The sequence below is a fragment of the Mandrillus leucophaeus genome, unplaced genomic scaffold (genome assembly GCF_000951045.1).
Source record: "Mandrillus leucophaeus isolate KB7577 unplaced genomic scaffold, Mleu.le_1.0 Scaffold1098, whole genome shotgun sequence".
Classification (NCBI taxonomy): Eukaryota; Metazoa; Chordata; class Mammalia; order Primates; family Cercopithecidae; genus Mandrillus; species Mandrillus leucophaeus.
This window is the reverse complement of record NW_012099187.1, coordinates 85,789-96,820: the sequence shown is the minus strand read 5'-3', so window position 1 is coordinate 96,820 and position 11,032 is coordinate 85,789. Positions and strand designations below refer to the sequence as shown.

Here is an 11,032-nt window from a genome sequence, read left to right as displayed (position 1 = left end):
CGACTAGGAGACTAGGGTGGTGGCGGCGGGGGTGCCAGCGGCTGAGTAGGAGCCGGAGGCGGGGGAGGGGAAGAGGGCGGCCGGGGCTGCGCGCGCGCAAGGCTGGAACATGAGCCGGACTTGACCGCGAGGCGGAGGCAAGAGCCACCGCCCCCTCTTCCCCTCCCCCGAGTGAGGCGGCGCAGCGGCCGGAGAGGGATGGGGGGCGCCCGCCCAGTCTGAGCCTCGCCGCCGGCGCCTTCGGCTCACGCAGCGCTTCCCGCGGGCCGCCACTGCGCACCCTGGGCCACATCAGCCTCCTCCTGACGGGTGCACCCGGGTCGGCGAGGAAGGGGCACCCGTCCGAGTGGGTGGGGCGGGCAGGGTACCTAAGGTCACCAGCTCGGCTGTAGAGGCAGGGGCGGCCGAGGCGGAACTGCGGAGTTGCTGGGTCCACCGACCCTTACCCTCAGCGGGAGAAGTAACCGTAAGTCTCAGCTTCGCGGTACGAATCTGTTTGAGGATGCCTCTACCCATTTGTGGCTCCGAGTTCAGAGCTATCTAGTTCACACCCTCCTGGATCTACTAGGAGTGTGCCTGTCTCCTGTTTTGGAGCATTGTCCCTCTGTCTGTCCCCATCCCTGAACAGGCAGCATTCTCCGCCCACAGGGCTTTTCTCCCAGCGAATTTGCAAGCCTCGGGTTTTCGTGACGCGTCCCATCCTCCCCATCTGGATGCATCTCCTTGTCCCTCTGTCCTCAAAGGATCTGTGTCCTTCCTCGCAGCCTCCCTCCCACCCCCCCATCCCCCCATCCTTTGAGACGTGGAAAGCCACGGGTTCTGCCGACCTCGGGGGTTAGAGACAGTCTTGAGAAGCGGATGGGTAAAAGTGCTCTGCAGGGCTGTGATGGGTGGGGATAGGTGCAGATGGCTCCAGTAAACCTTTATTTTCGCAGCTTCTGCCACCAAAACAAAAGAATGGAGCGCTCCCCTGTATTCTGATTGTTCTGCCTATGTATGAGCTGTTTTCTGTACGTAGCTGTTTGAGTCGCAGGAAATTGAAACTAGAGCTGTAATAAAGCATCTCCTGAGGAGATTTTGAGAATTAGTCTCCGAAGCTCGATTCACGCGGAATGGCATATCGAACAATCTTGTATTGAAATGACCATCCATTTCAGAAGAGCTTTACTGGTAGAGCTGATAGATAAATGTAAAGATAAGAGTCTGCTGTTTCAAGTAGTGTATTTTAGATACCTTTAAATTTTATTGTTTTAATTTTCATCTATTTCTTAATTTGTGAAGTATGTGGGTATGTGTAAGGTGTAAAAATCTTTGTATTGGAAGCTTTTGCTTTGTTACAAGCTTTTGCTTTGTTTCTTTTGAGACAAGAGACTTTTAAAGATCATATTAGATTGTATTTGATAATTATTTTGAATTCTTAATTCCAGAGAAATCTTTTTTTGTATCAGCCACTCACAGATGTTACCCACATTGGTGCCTGTGACCTTCCTGCTTCTTAAACTGTGAATGTCTTCAGTGTATTTTCAGAGTTTGGAACTAGACGTTTTTTCTCATTAGAATTTGATTTGCTTTTTAAACTGCTACTGCAGAACTTTCCAGAAATTAGATTTAAAAATAATTTTAATGCTGTCAGTGATTGGACAATAGCTCTTATGTGACTTTATGCATTTGCTACTTTTTAGAGCACTATAGGAAGCAAACGATGATTTAAGAATAATTTTACTGTGTACTGCAGGTTGTTATTCTGCAAACTACTGTGTAGTGTAGGCTGGTAGCTTTGGTATTTTGTATTGCTGAAAAACATTGTTATTTCATTAAGAAAGATGGGTGTATTTAATGATTTTTCCCCCCAACCTCCTTTCAGCAGTTAATTTTGGGCTATTATCTGATTTGTAACTTCTCACTGTTCACAGATTTTAATTTGAAGTAGGCTCAGGAGATGTAGTTCCAACTCTCTCTCTGGAAATGTACTTAGCACAGAAGCCAAGCACTGTACAGAGTTGAGTGTATTATTAAGGGTGTGGCTTTTGCTTTCTGTAAAATTGTTCAGTTTCTGAATAAGAGTAGGGTGCTCTAGTGAGGTGATGGGCGCTATCTTGGAGAAGTCTTAGAAAAAATGTTGTTGATTCTCTCTTTTACTTGGGGTAGGATGGGGAAGATAGGACCATATTTTCCTATTTCACTGTTCCCTTGACCACTACACCGAGAATTTTGAGTTTTCAATATGTAAGGAGTCTGAAACTGTGCAGACTGTGCTGTAAACAAGGGCTCTAACAGGTAGGTGACTCCTGAAACATGGGAGGGAAGTTTTGTTAGCCACTCTTTTGTACTCCTATGGCACTGCCCACTTCTCAAAGAGTGAGTTTTCTTTCCTCTTTCTTTTCTGGGGTATGCGCTCAAACTTCTGAAAGTGAAATATGTGTCTTTACAGCTTGCTTGTAGATAAAAGTGCAAGCTCATTTTCATATATAAGTAAATGGAAGAACTATGAATTAAGTTAATCTGAACATCCTTGAAATGAAGTTGGAAAAGATTCCTCAATGCTTTAGGTAATTTTTCCCCCTTTGAGGATGCATATAACATTTATTTAGATTAAGTTTTAAAATATTTCCTTCAAATATTTGACACATTTGCCAAAAAGGATTTGGGAGTGGACTAAGTCACTATTAAAGAGACCAGTCTGGGGGGACTTTTTATACATTGATCTAAAAATGCTTAGGTTTTTCATTTACTTTTCAAAGTGGCTTCCTTGGGGGAATGGTAATTTTTGGATTCTCAGTTTATTTTTCAGACAACCTCAGACTTCCTCTTTCTTTTCCAGATTCTCTCTCTCTTTCCTTTCCTTTCCTTTCCGTTCCGTTCCGTTCCTTTCCTTTCTTTCACTCCGTCTCACTCTGTCGCTAAGGCTGGAGTGCAGTGGTGTGATCTTGGCTCAGTGCAACCTCTGCCTCCCAGGGTCAAGTGATTCTCCTGCCTCAGCCTCCCGAGTAGCTGGGATTACAGGCGCCTGCCACCACACCCAGCGAATTTTTGTATTTTTAGTAGAGACGAGGTTTCACCATGTTGGCCAGACTGGTCTCGAACTCTTGAACTCAGGTGATCCCCCTGCCTTGGCCTCCCAGAGTGTTGGGATTACAGGCGTCAGCCACTGCACCTGGTCTTCCGGATACTTTCATGTCTATTTCATTTCCATAAACCTTTATTGAGCATCTGCTGTGTGTGCCAAGCACTTCATTAGGTTCTGAAACTACAAGGGTAAATTATTCAAGGTTCCTTTCCTCATTGAGGTTACCAGTCTAGATATTTGACTGTGATTTCTATTCACTTGCCTTTATTGGCTTCTCTTACAGGTTTTTAAGCCACTTGACCCTGTTTCTAGATTGTTTCATATTCTCTGTGTAAGAATATGCAGCCGGGCACTGTGGCGCACGCCTGTAATCCCAGCACTTTGGGAGGCCGAGGTGGGCAGATCATGAGGTCAGGAGATCGAGACCAGCCTGGCCAACATGGTGAAACCCTATCTCTACTAAAGATACAAAAAACTAGCTGGGCTTGGTGGCACGCCCCTGTAATCCCAGCTACTTGGGAGGCGGAGGCAGGAGAATCACTTGAACCTGGGAGGCGGAGGTTGCTGTGAACTGAGATCTCGCCATTACACTCCAGCCTGGGTGACAGGGTGAGACTCCGTCTCCAAAAGTAAATAAATAAATAAATAAATAAGAATAAGCACGATAGATGCCATTTACTGAGTGCCTAATTTGTGCCAGTCACCGTGCTAAGTGCTTTACCTACATTATCTCATTTAATCCTTAGAACAGTCCCAAAATATATTTTATCTCCATTTAAAGACCCCCCCCCACACACAAATAAACTAAACTAATAATAATAATAAAAAGCGATACAGAATCTGGTGTATAGTATTACTGGATTTTTTTTTTTCCTTGTAATATTCTTGAAAAGATTTGACTTACAGTCCTTACAGGGGAGAAGCTGTCATATAGTCATTAACAGATTTTAATTCTCTAATATTGCTTTGAATAGAAAAATCCTAATTTCATAAGGTGCTAGTGTATTTTGCGTTCTAAAGCAGATAATTTGGCTGAGCTCGGTGGCTCATGCCTGTAATCCCATAACTTTGGGAGGCTGAGGCAGGCGGATCACCTGAGATCAGGAGTTCAGTACCAGCCTGACCAACATAGAGAATCCCCATATCTACCAAAGATGCAAAATTGGCCGAGCATGGTGGCACATGCCTGTAATCCCAGCTACTCGGAAGGCTGAGGCAGGAGAATCGCTTGAACCTGGGAGGCGGAGGTTGCGGTGAGCCGAGATCAGGCCACTGCACTCCAGCCTGGGCAACAAGAGCAAAACTCTGCCTAAAAATAAATAAATAAGGCAGATAATTATATACTATCAAAATTAATTTTCAGTCATTGTTTAAACTTTTGAAAAGACATAATTCTAAAGTTCATTATGGTTAACTGTAACAGATCTTCAGGCATGTTTACCTTGTTTTCCCTCTAGTTCAGCAATGGGACCACAAGCTTTTAAGATGTGCTAGAAATGTGTGTATTCTCCAGGAAGGGTAGAGTATTGAGCCATGTGAAATCTATTCAGCTTTAAAAATTTTTGAGCTTAATTTTGGCAACTAAGGGCCTTGGAGAGTTTTAGTTTCTGCAATGAAAGTGTATTCTTTCAGATTTGATAATTATTATACTCATTATTGGTAGGATATATGCTTTATCAGCAATTTGATATGGTTCAGTCTAATAATTTTTCGGCACTCAGCATTTTTTAAAACATGGTTTTCCACTGTCAACTGTTTTCTCCAAAAGTCTTATTTTTACCCTAAACATTTGATTCTATCATTACTTTTTAACCAAAAACTGTTAGCAGTTTGCTATTCTTAGGAAAATGATTTTTACTACTGGTTATGCACTCTTCTGTTTTTAGGACTTTAGAGCAGATGTTTAATACTTGAGTTCCTAAGAAAGTTAATCCTTGATATTTTTCTGTCTTCAGTCTGACATACAATTTTAACTTATCATAGACAGTCCTTCCCTTTCAGTGTAGCAAAGTCCTTGCTACTCAAGTCACTATATTTTTCTCGTTGAAACAGTACTGGAGGTAGAATTCCTGTTCAAGGACATTAACAATGACTAAGTTATAAATGGGCTAGGTGCTGGGACTACAAAGATGAGTAAGTCAAGATTCCTTTCCTCACTGAGCTGTAAAATACTCATTTAAAATCCATGAAGAGAAGGGAGAGTTCATTGAGATGCTCTTAGTTCTCCAAATAGGCATAAAAACATTGCCCTTCTTGTTAATGTGTCCCTTCAGAGTATGGTAAAGGAAAGTATGTAAATCAACATATTCAGTCAGGGTTTTCTTTCTGTTTCTTGGCCTTAGGCAATAGGTGATTCACATTTGCTCTATCACTAGATGTTCTATATCACATCTTTATTTTCAGATGAAAAAATCATTTTGAAACAATTTCAAATTTAAAGAAAAAATGCCAGAACAGTACAAAGAACTTTTTTTTTTTTTTTTTTTTTTTTGAGAAGGAGCCTATATCTGTCGCCCAGGCTGGAGTGCAGCGGTGCGATCTCGACTCACTGCAACCTCCGCCTCCTGGGTTCACTCCATTCTCCTGCCGAGTAGCTGGGACTACAGGTGCCTGCCACAACGCCCGGCTAATTTTTTGTGTTTTTGGTAGAGATGGGGTTTCACCGGGTTAGCCAGGATGGTCTCGATCTCCTGATCTTGTGATCTGCCCGCCTCGGCCTCCCAAAGTGCTGGGATTACAGGCGTGAGCCACTGCGCCCGGCCACAAAGAACTCTTATATCCCCTTCACCCAGATTTCTCCTATTGTTAATGTTTTGCTTACTTCCATTGCCTGCCCTCTCTCTCTGTGTCTCCATACATACATACATACTCATTACAGTCTTTTTCTGAACCTTTTGGAGCAAACTGCCAACATGGTATCACATCACCCCTAAACACTACAGCGTCTGTTTCTTAAAAATAAGCGCTCTCTTATACAGCCAACATACTACCGTCCAAAGAAGAAAATCAACATGGATACAACACTGCTATCTAGTCCAAAGAATCTATACAAATTTCATCTACTATTCCAACAGTCTCTTTCTCTTTTCTGGCACAGGATCCTATCCAGGAATACATGTTACAGTTAGTTATTATGTCTGTTCATAGTTCTTCAGCCTCAGTTTTCCATCTTTCATGTCCTTGATAGTTTTAATAAGTATATGCCCTGTATTCTGTGTGGTGACCCTCATCCTAGATCTATATGATATTTCCTCATGACTCCAATCAGGTCATGCATTCCTGGCAGTAATACCACAGAAATGCTGCTGTGCCCTTCTCAGTGTGTTGCATCTTGAGGCATACTATGTAAAACCATGCCACTAATAGTGATATTGGCAAGATTATATTTGTGCCCTTTGTGATTGATTAGTGTTTGTGGAGATACATTCCAAAATTATGCTAGTATCGCGTTTCTCATCAACGCTCCACTCATTAGCTTTGGTGGGTGTCATTGGTGACTCCCACCTGAATTAACCACTTTTATGATGATTGCCAAATAATTTTTTTTAATTTCTGTTATTTCTTCTATACATATTAGTTGGTATTATGTCATAAGGTACTACTTTTTTTTTTTTTTTTTTCTTGAGACAGAGTCTTGCTCTGCTGCCCAGGCTGGAGTGCAGTGGTCTGATCTTGGCTCACTGCAACCTCCACCTCCCAGGTTCAAGCAATTCTCCTGCCTCAGCCTCCCGGGTAGCTGAGATTACGGGCACCCGTCACCACTCCCGGCTAATTTTTGTATTTTTAGTAGATACGGGGTTTCACCTCTTTCTCTCTCACTTATTAAACTTAAAGCAGTAAAGACTCATGGATTTCGATTTTGTTAAATGTGTTCTGATTTGTTGCTATTATTATTTATTTTGCTTTTTAAGGTAGTCCTGATTTAGCCAGTGGTAGCCTCTTCAAGCTGGCTTCTCTGCCCGTATATCATGCCCCTATCTCATTCATTGTACATTTTCTTAGGACTTTCTGGCAGAACAAGCTGTTCCTGGTTCATCTTGTGCTTTGTCTACTAGGGTAGACAAAGTAGATTCCAGAGCCCTGGAATCAGCCATTTCTCCAAGGAGCTCTGTTTTTGTTTTTTTGTGGGTTGGTTGTTTGGGTATTTTTTGTTTTTTTTTTCTTGAAAGATGGTATTTAAAAAAGATTTGGGGGCTTAGTTTGCTCATTGCTACTGGAATATCATTGCTTCCAAGCCGTCATAGAAGACAGAATTAGGACACTTGTATATGGTTTATATACACACATATACAAAACACACACTCATATACATATGTAATTAGTTCTGTACCTGTGTGTACATATTACAGAATCATAAAGTTGTTACTGTAGTTCCAATTCTAGTCCAACACCCCAGGGTTTTTCCTAGCTTTCTCCCTTTAAGTGTTTATGAATGCCTTCTGCGGCAATAAGAAACTAGGCTTCGCATTAGCCTCAATATATTTATCATTTCCCCAGTTGTTTTACTTATTTGCCCAGTAGGCTACCATTCTCCCTGCCACGTAGACCATCTCCCACCTTCATCTACCCCTACTAATATGCATCATTAACTGCAGGGCCTGCTGGCTTTTGCGTCTGTGGATCCACAACCCTTCACTGAGCCTATGACTCTGTGCAGCTCTCTGTTTCCACACAACACCCATTGTCCTCGCCTCTAGGCTAATTAGCCTGCACTTTTTGGTAGTCTTCCCAACATGACCTCACTGCCGTGCATCTTCAGCTAGCTTGTGGACACCTTTACATGTTCTAATAGTTAATTTTTAAATCAATTTCAAGAATTTACAATTATACATATATGTGATAGAATATATACACATAGTTTCCCCACACACAAATGGTAACATACTATATTAAATATTCTACACCTTTTTTTTTTTTTTACTTATCTTGAATACCTTTCCATTCTTTTTAACAACTTACGTAGTATTTCATTGTGCATGTGAGTTTGTATATACATCCAGAAACACGCATACACACACCTACACCTGCCTACCAGTGGTAAAATGTTTAACAGTCATAAATTTCTCCTGTTTTGGTAGTCATTCTTCTTTACAGTGTGCCTTTGCTTTTTCTGTCTAGAGGTAGAATCTCTTTCAGTGAGCCGAGATCGCACCACTGCACTCCAGCCTGGGCGACAGAGCAAGACTCCGTCTCAAAAAAAAAAAAAAAAAAAAAAAATCTATTTCTCCATCTTTCTTGAGTCTTGACTGGCCTCATGACTTACTTTGATGAACGAATATGATAGAAGTGATCTATGAGTTCTGGAACCAACTCCTAACGAGGCTTCAAGGAATACTTTCTTGCTGCTGAGAGTGAGGAAGCTGGTTTAGTGTATGGAAGCAGTAGATGTGTCTTGCCGGAGAACCGAGATACCCCAGCTAACAGCAAGCACCAACCAGCAGGTGTGAAAGTGGGTTATCTAGCACCTAGTAGCCCAGCTGACCCTTTAGCTGAACGCACAGGAACCAGAGATGAAAACAGCAGAGAAACTGCTAGCCAACCTACAGAGTTGTGAAAAATAACATACTGTTTTGAGATACTAAATTTGGGATGGTTTGTTCTGTAACAGTAGATACCTGAAACCTTAACTGTGTTCATTTTGGACATATGGATTGTCTCTAGTATTCCATTATGAATAATATGTAATTAATATCTTTGTGCATAGTATATACCAATTTAATTTTAATACTTAAGTTATTTTTCAGAAATATTGACACAATTCGTATTGTCACCATTAATGTCTGAGAGTAATTATTTCCTCTATCAACTGACTGTCACTGAATGCTTTTCTTTTATAGTAAAATGAGTTTTTAAAAAAAGTTTCCTGTGGTGCATTTCCTTAACTACTCATGAGGCTAGCCATCTTTCAATGTATTTGTTGGGCATTTTGATTTTCAGTTCTGTGAATTGCTTATTCATATCTTTACTCATTTTTTCCTGTTGGATTTTTTTCCCTTACTAATATGTTGGTGTTCTTCGATATCCTTATTATGGATATCATCCTTTAACTTAATTTACAAATAAGTTTTGTTAGTTTGCTTTTGTTTTAGTTTATGGTATCACTTATTGTAAATTTTTCTTTTGTCATTTCACGTAATCATTGATATGGTTTGGCTATGTCCCCACCCAAATCTCATCTTAAATTCCCACATGTTGTAGGAGGGACCCAGTGGGAGGTAATTGAATCATAGCATGGGGGCAGGTCTTTCCCATGCTGTTCTCGTGATAGTGAATAAGTTGCACAAGATCTGATGGTTTTAAAAAGGGGAGTTTTCCTTCACAAGCTCTCTTCTCTTTGCCTGCTGCCATCCATGTAAGATGTGACTTGCTCCTCCTTGCCTTCTGCCATGATTGTGAGGCCCCAGCCATGTGGAACTGTAGGTCAATTAAATCTCCTTTTCTTCCCTGTCTTGGGTATGTCTTTATCACCAGTGTGAAAACGGACTAATACAATCATCTATATCTGTCTTTTTAAGACTTTTTGATGTTCCTGTCTTGAGAATCTCTCTCTCCTCTCTAGGTTAAACAAACTTTTTCCTAAACTTTCTTCTAACTTTCTCATCAAATAGGAATCATATTCAGCAGCCACAGAAATCCAAAAAAGGGTCGTATAAATAAACAAGGTGGATTATTTTCCTCAAGTAATGAGAAATTAGAGGTAGACTGTCTAGAGCTGGTATAGTGGTTCCACAGTGCTATCAGGAATGCAGGTTCATTTGTCTTTCTATTTAGTCATCCAGGCTTGTCACCTCGTGGTCTTCAGATGGCATTCCAGACGGAGCAGTAGTTTCTTTATATTCTTTTGCTATCCGTGGCTCTGCTTGTTTTAACTGAGAATCATATCCAGTTTGGTGACTGTAACTTCTGGGGATGGGGCCAAGATAAAGCAGCTCCCTTCCCTCCCCCAGAATAACAAGTTCTTATGAAATATTTTTTTTCTGTTCTTTGAAAAAAATAGTGCTGATTTTGCTTTCTGTGCCATAATAAATATGTCTTCAGGATAAAGCCCCAGAATTTTTTTCTTTAACCTATTGGGCTGTCATGTTTTAAAGTTATTTACAAGCAAACAGGGAAATAAACGTGATTACATTCTCAAATTGGAAATGCTGGGAACATGGGACTTCAGCATTATGTTCAATAAGTAATATTTATTCAGGGTGTTCTGTGTGTCAGTAACTATGTTAAACAATGGGTATAAAACTGAATATGGTATGATCCTCATCCTCAAAGAGTTTACCAGATAACTCAGGAAGCAGATAAACATTTAATTATAGTTTTAGATGGTGAGTTGAGTGTAGTATCAAGTTATGGAGGAAGGACTTTGAAGTTAGTTGAGGGATGGGGAGTTATTATCATGGAACTTGATAGCGAAAACAACTTTTAAGCTGATACTTGAATGACTAGTAGGAGTTACCCTTTTCAGGAGGAGCTGGTAGGGAGGAGGAAGCAAATTCCACGTGCTTTAGTAGTTTAGTGGGCGAAACTGAGTTATAAGTCATAGGCTGTGAAGAGATGAATGCTGGTCTTAGCAGGGACTTTTCATTACAGCTGGGAACCTTAAGAAGGTTTTAAAATGGAATTGGACAAGATCAGATTTGCCTTTTTTTTTTTTATTTTTTTAAAATTATTATACTTTAAGTTCTAGGGTACATGTACACAACGTGCAGGTTTGTTACATATGTATACATGTGCCATGTTGGTGTGCTGCACCCATAAACTCGTCATTTACATTAGGTATATCTCCTAATGCTATCCCTCCCCTTGTCCCCTCCCCACAATAGGCCCCGGTGTGTGATGTTCCTCTTCCTGTGTCCAAGTGACCTCATTGTTCCAATTCCCACCTATGAATGAGAACATGCAGTGTTTGGTTTTCTGTTCTTGCGATAGTTTGCTGAGAATGATGGTTTCCAGCTGCATCCATGTCCC

At 41.1% G+C, this 11,032-nt stretch overlaps 1 protein-coding gene across 1 annotated transcript in view; it reads left to right on the top strand.

The window, feature by feature from the left end:
• The first annotated feature begins 129 nt into the window (after positions 1-129).
• LOC105546533 (ankyrin repeat and IBR domain-containing protein 1-like) overlaps positions 130-11,032 on the top strand; it is an 86,021-nt gene continuing 75,118 nt past the window's right edge. Inside the window, exon 1 of the mRNA XM_011989773.1 lies at positions 130-466. The gene's annotated coding sequence lies outside the window, so the exon portion shown is untranslated. The remainder of the gene's footprint in view (positions 467-11,032) is intronic.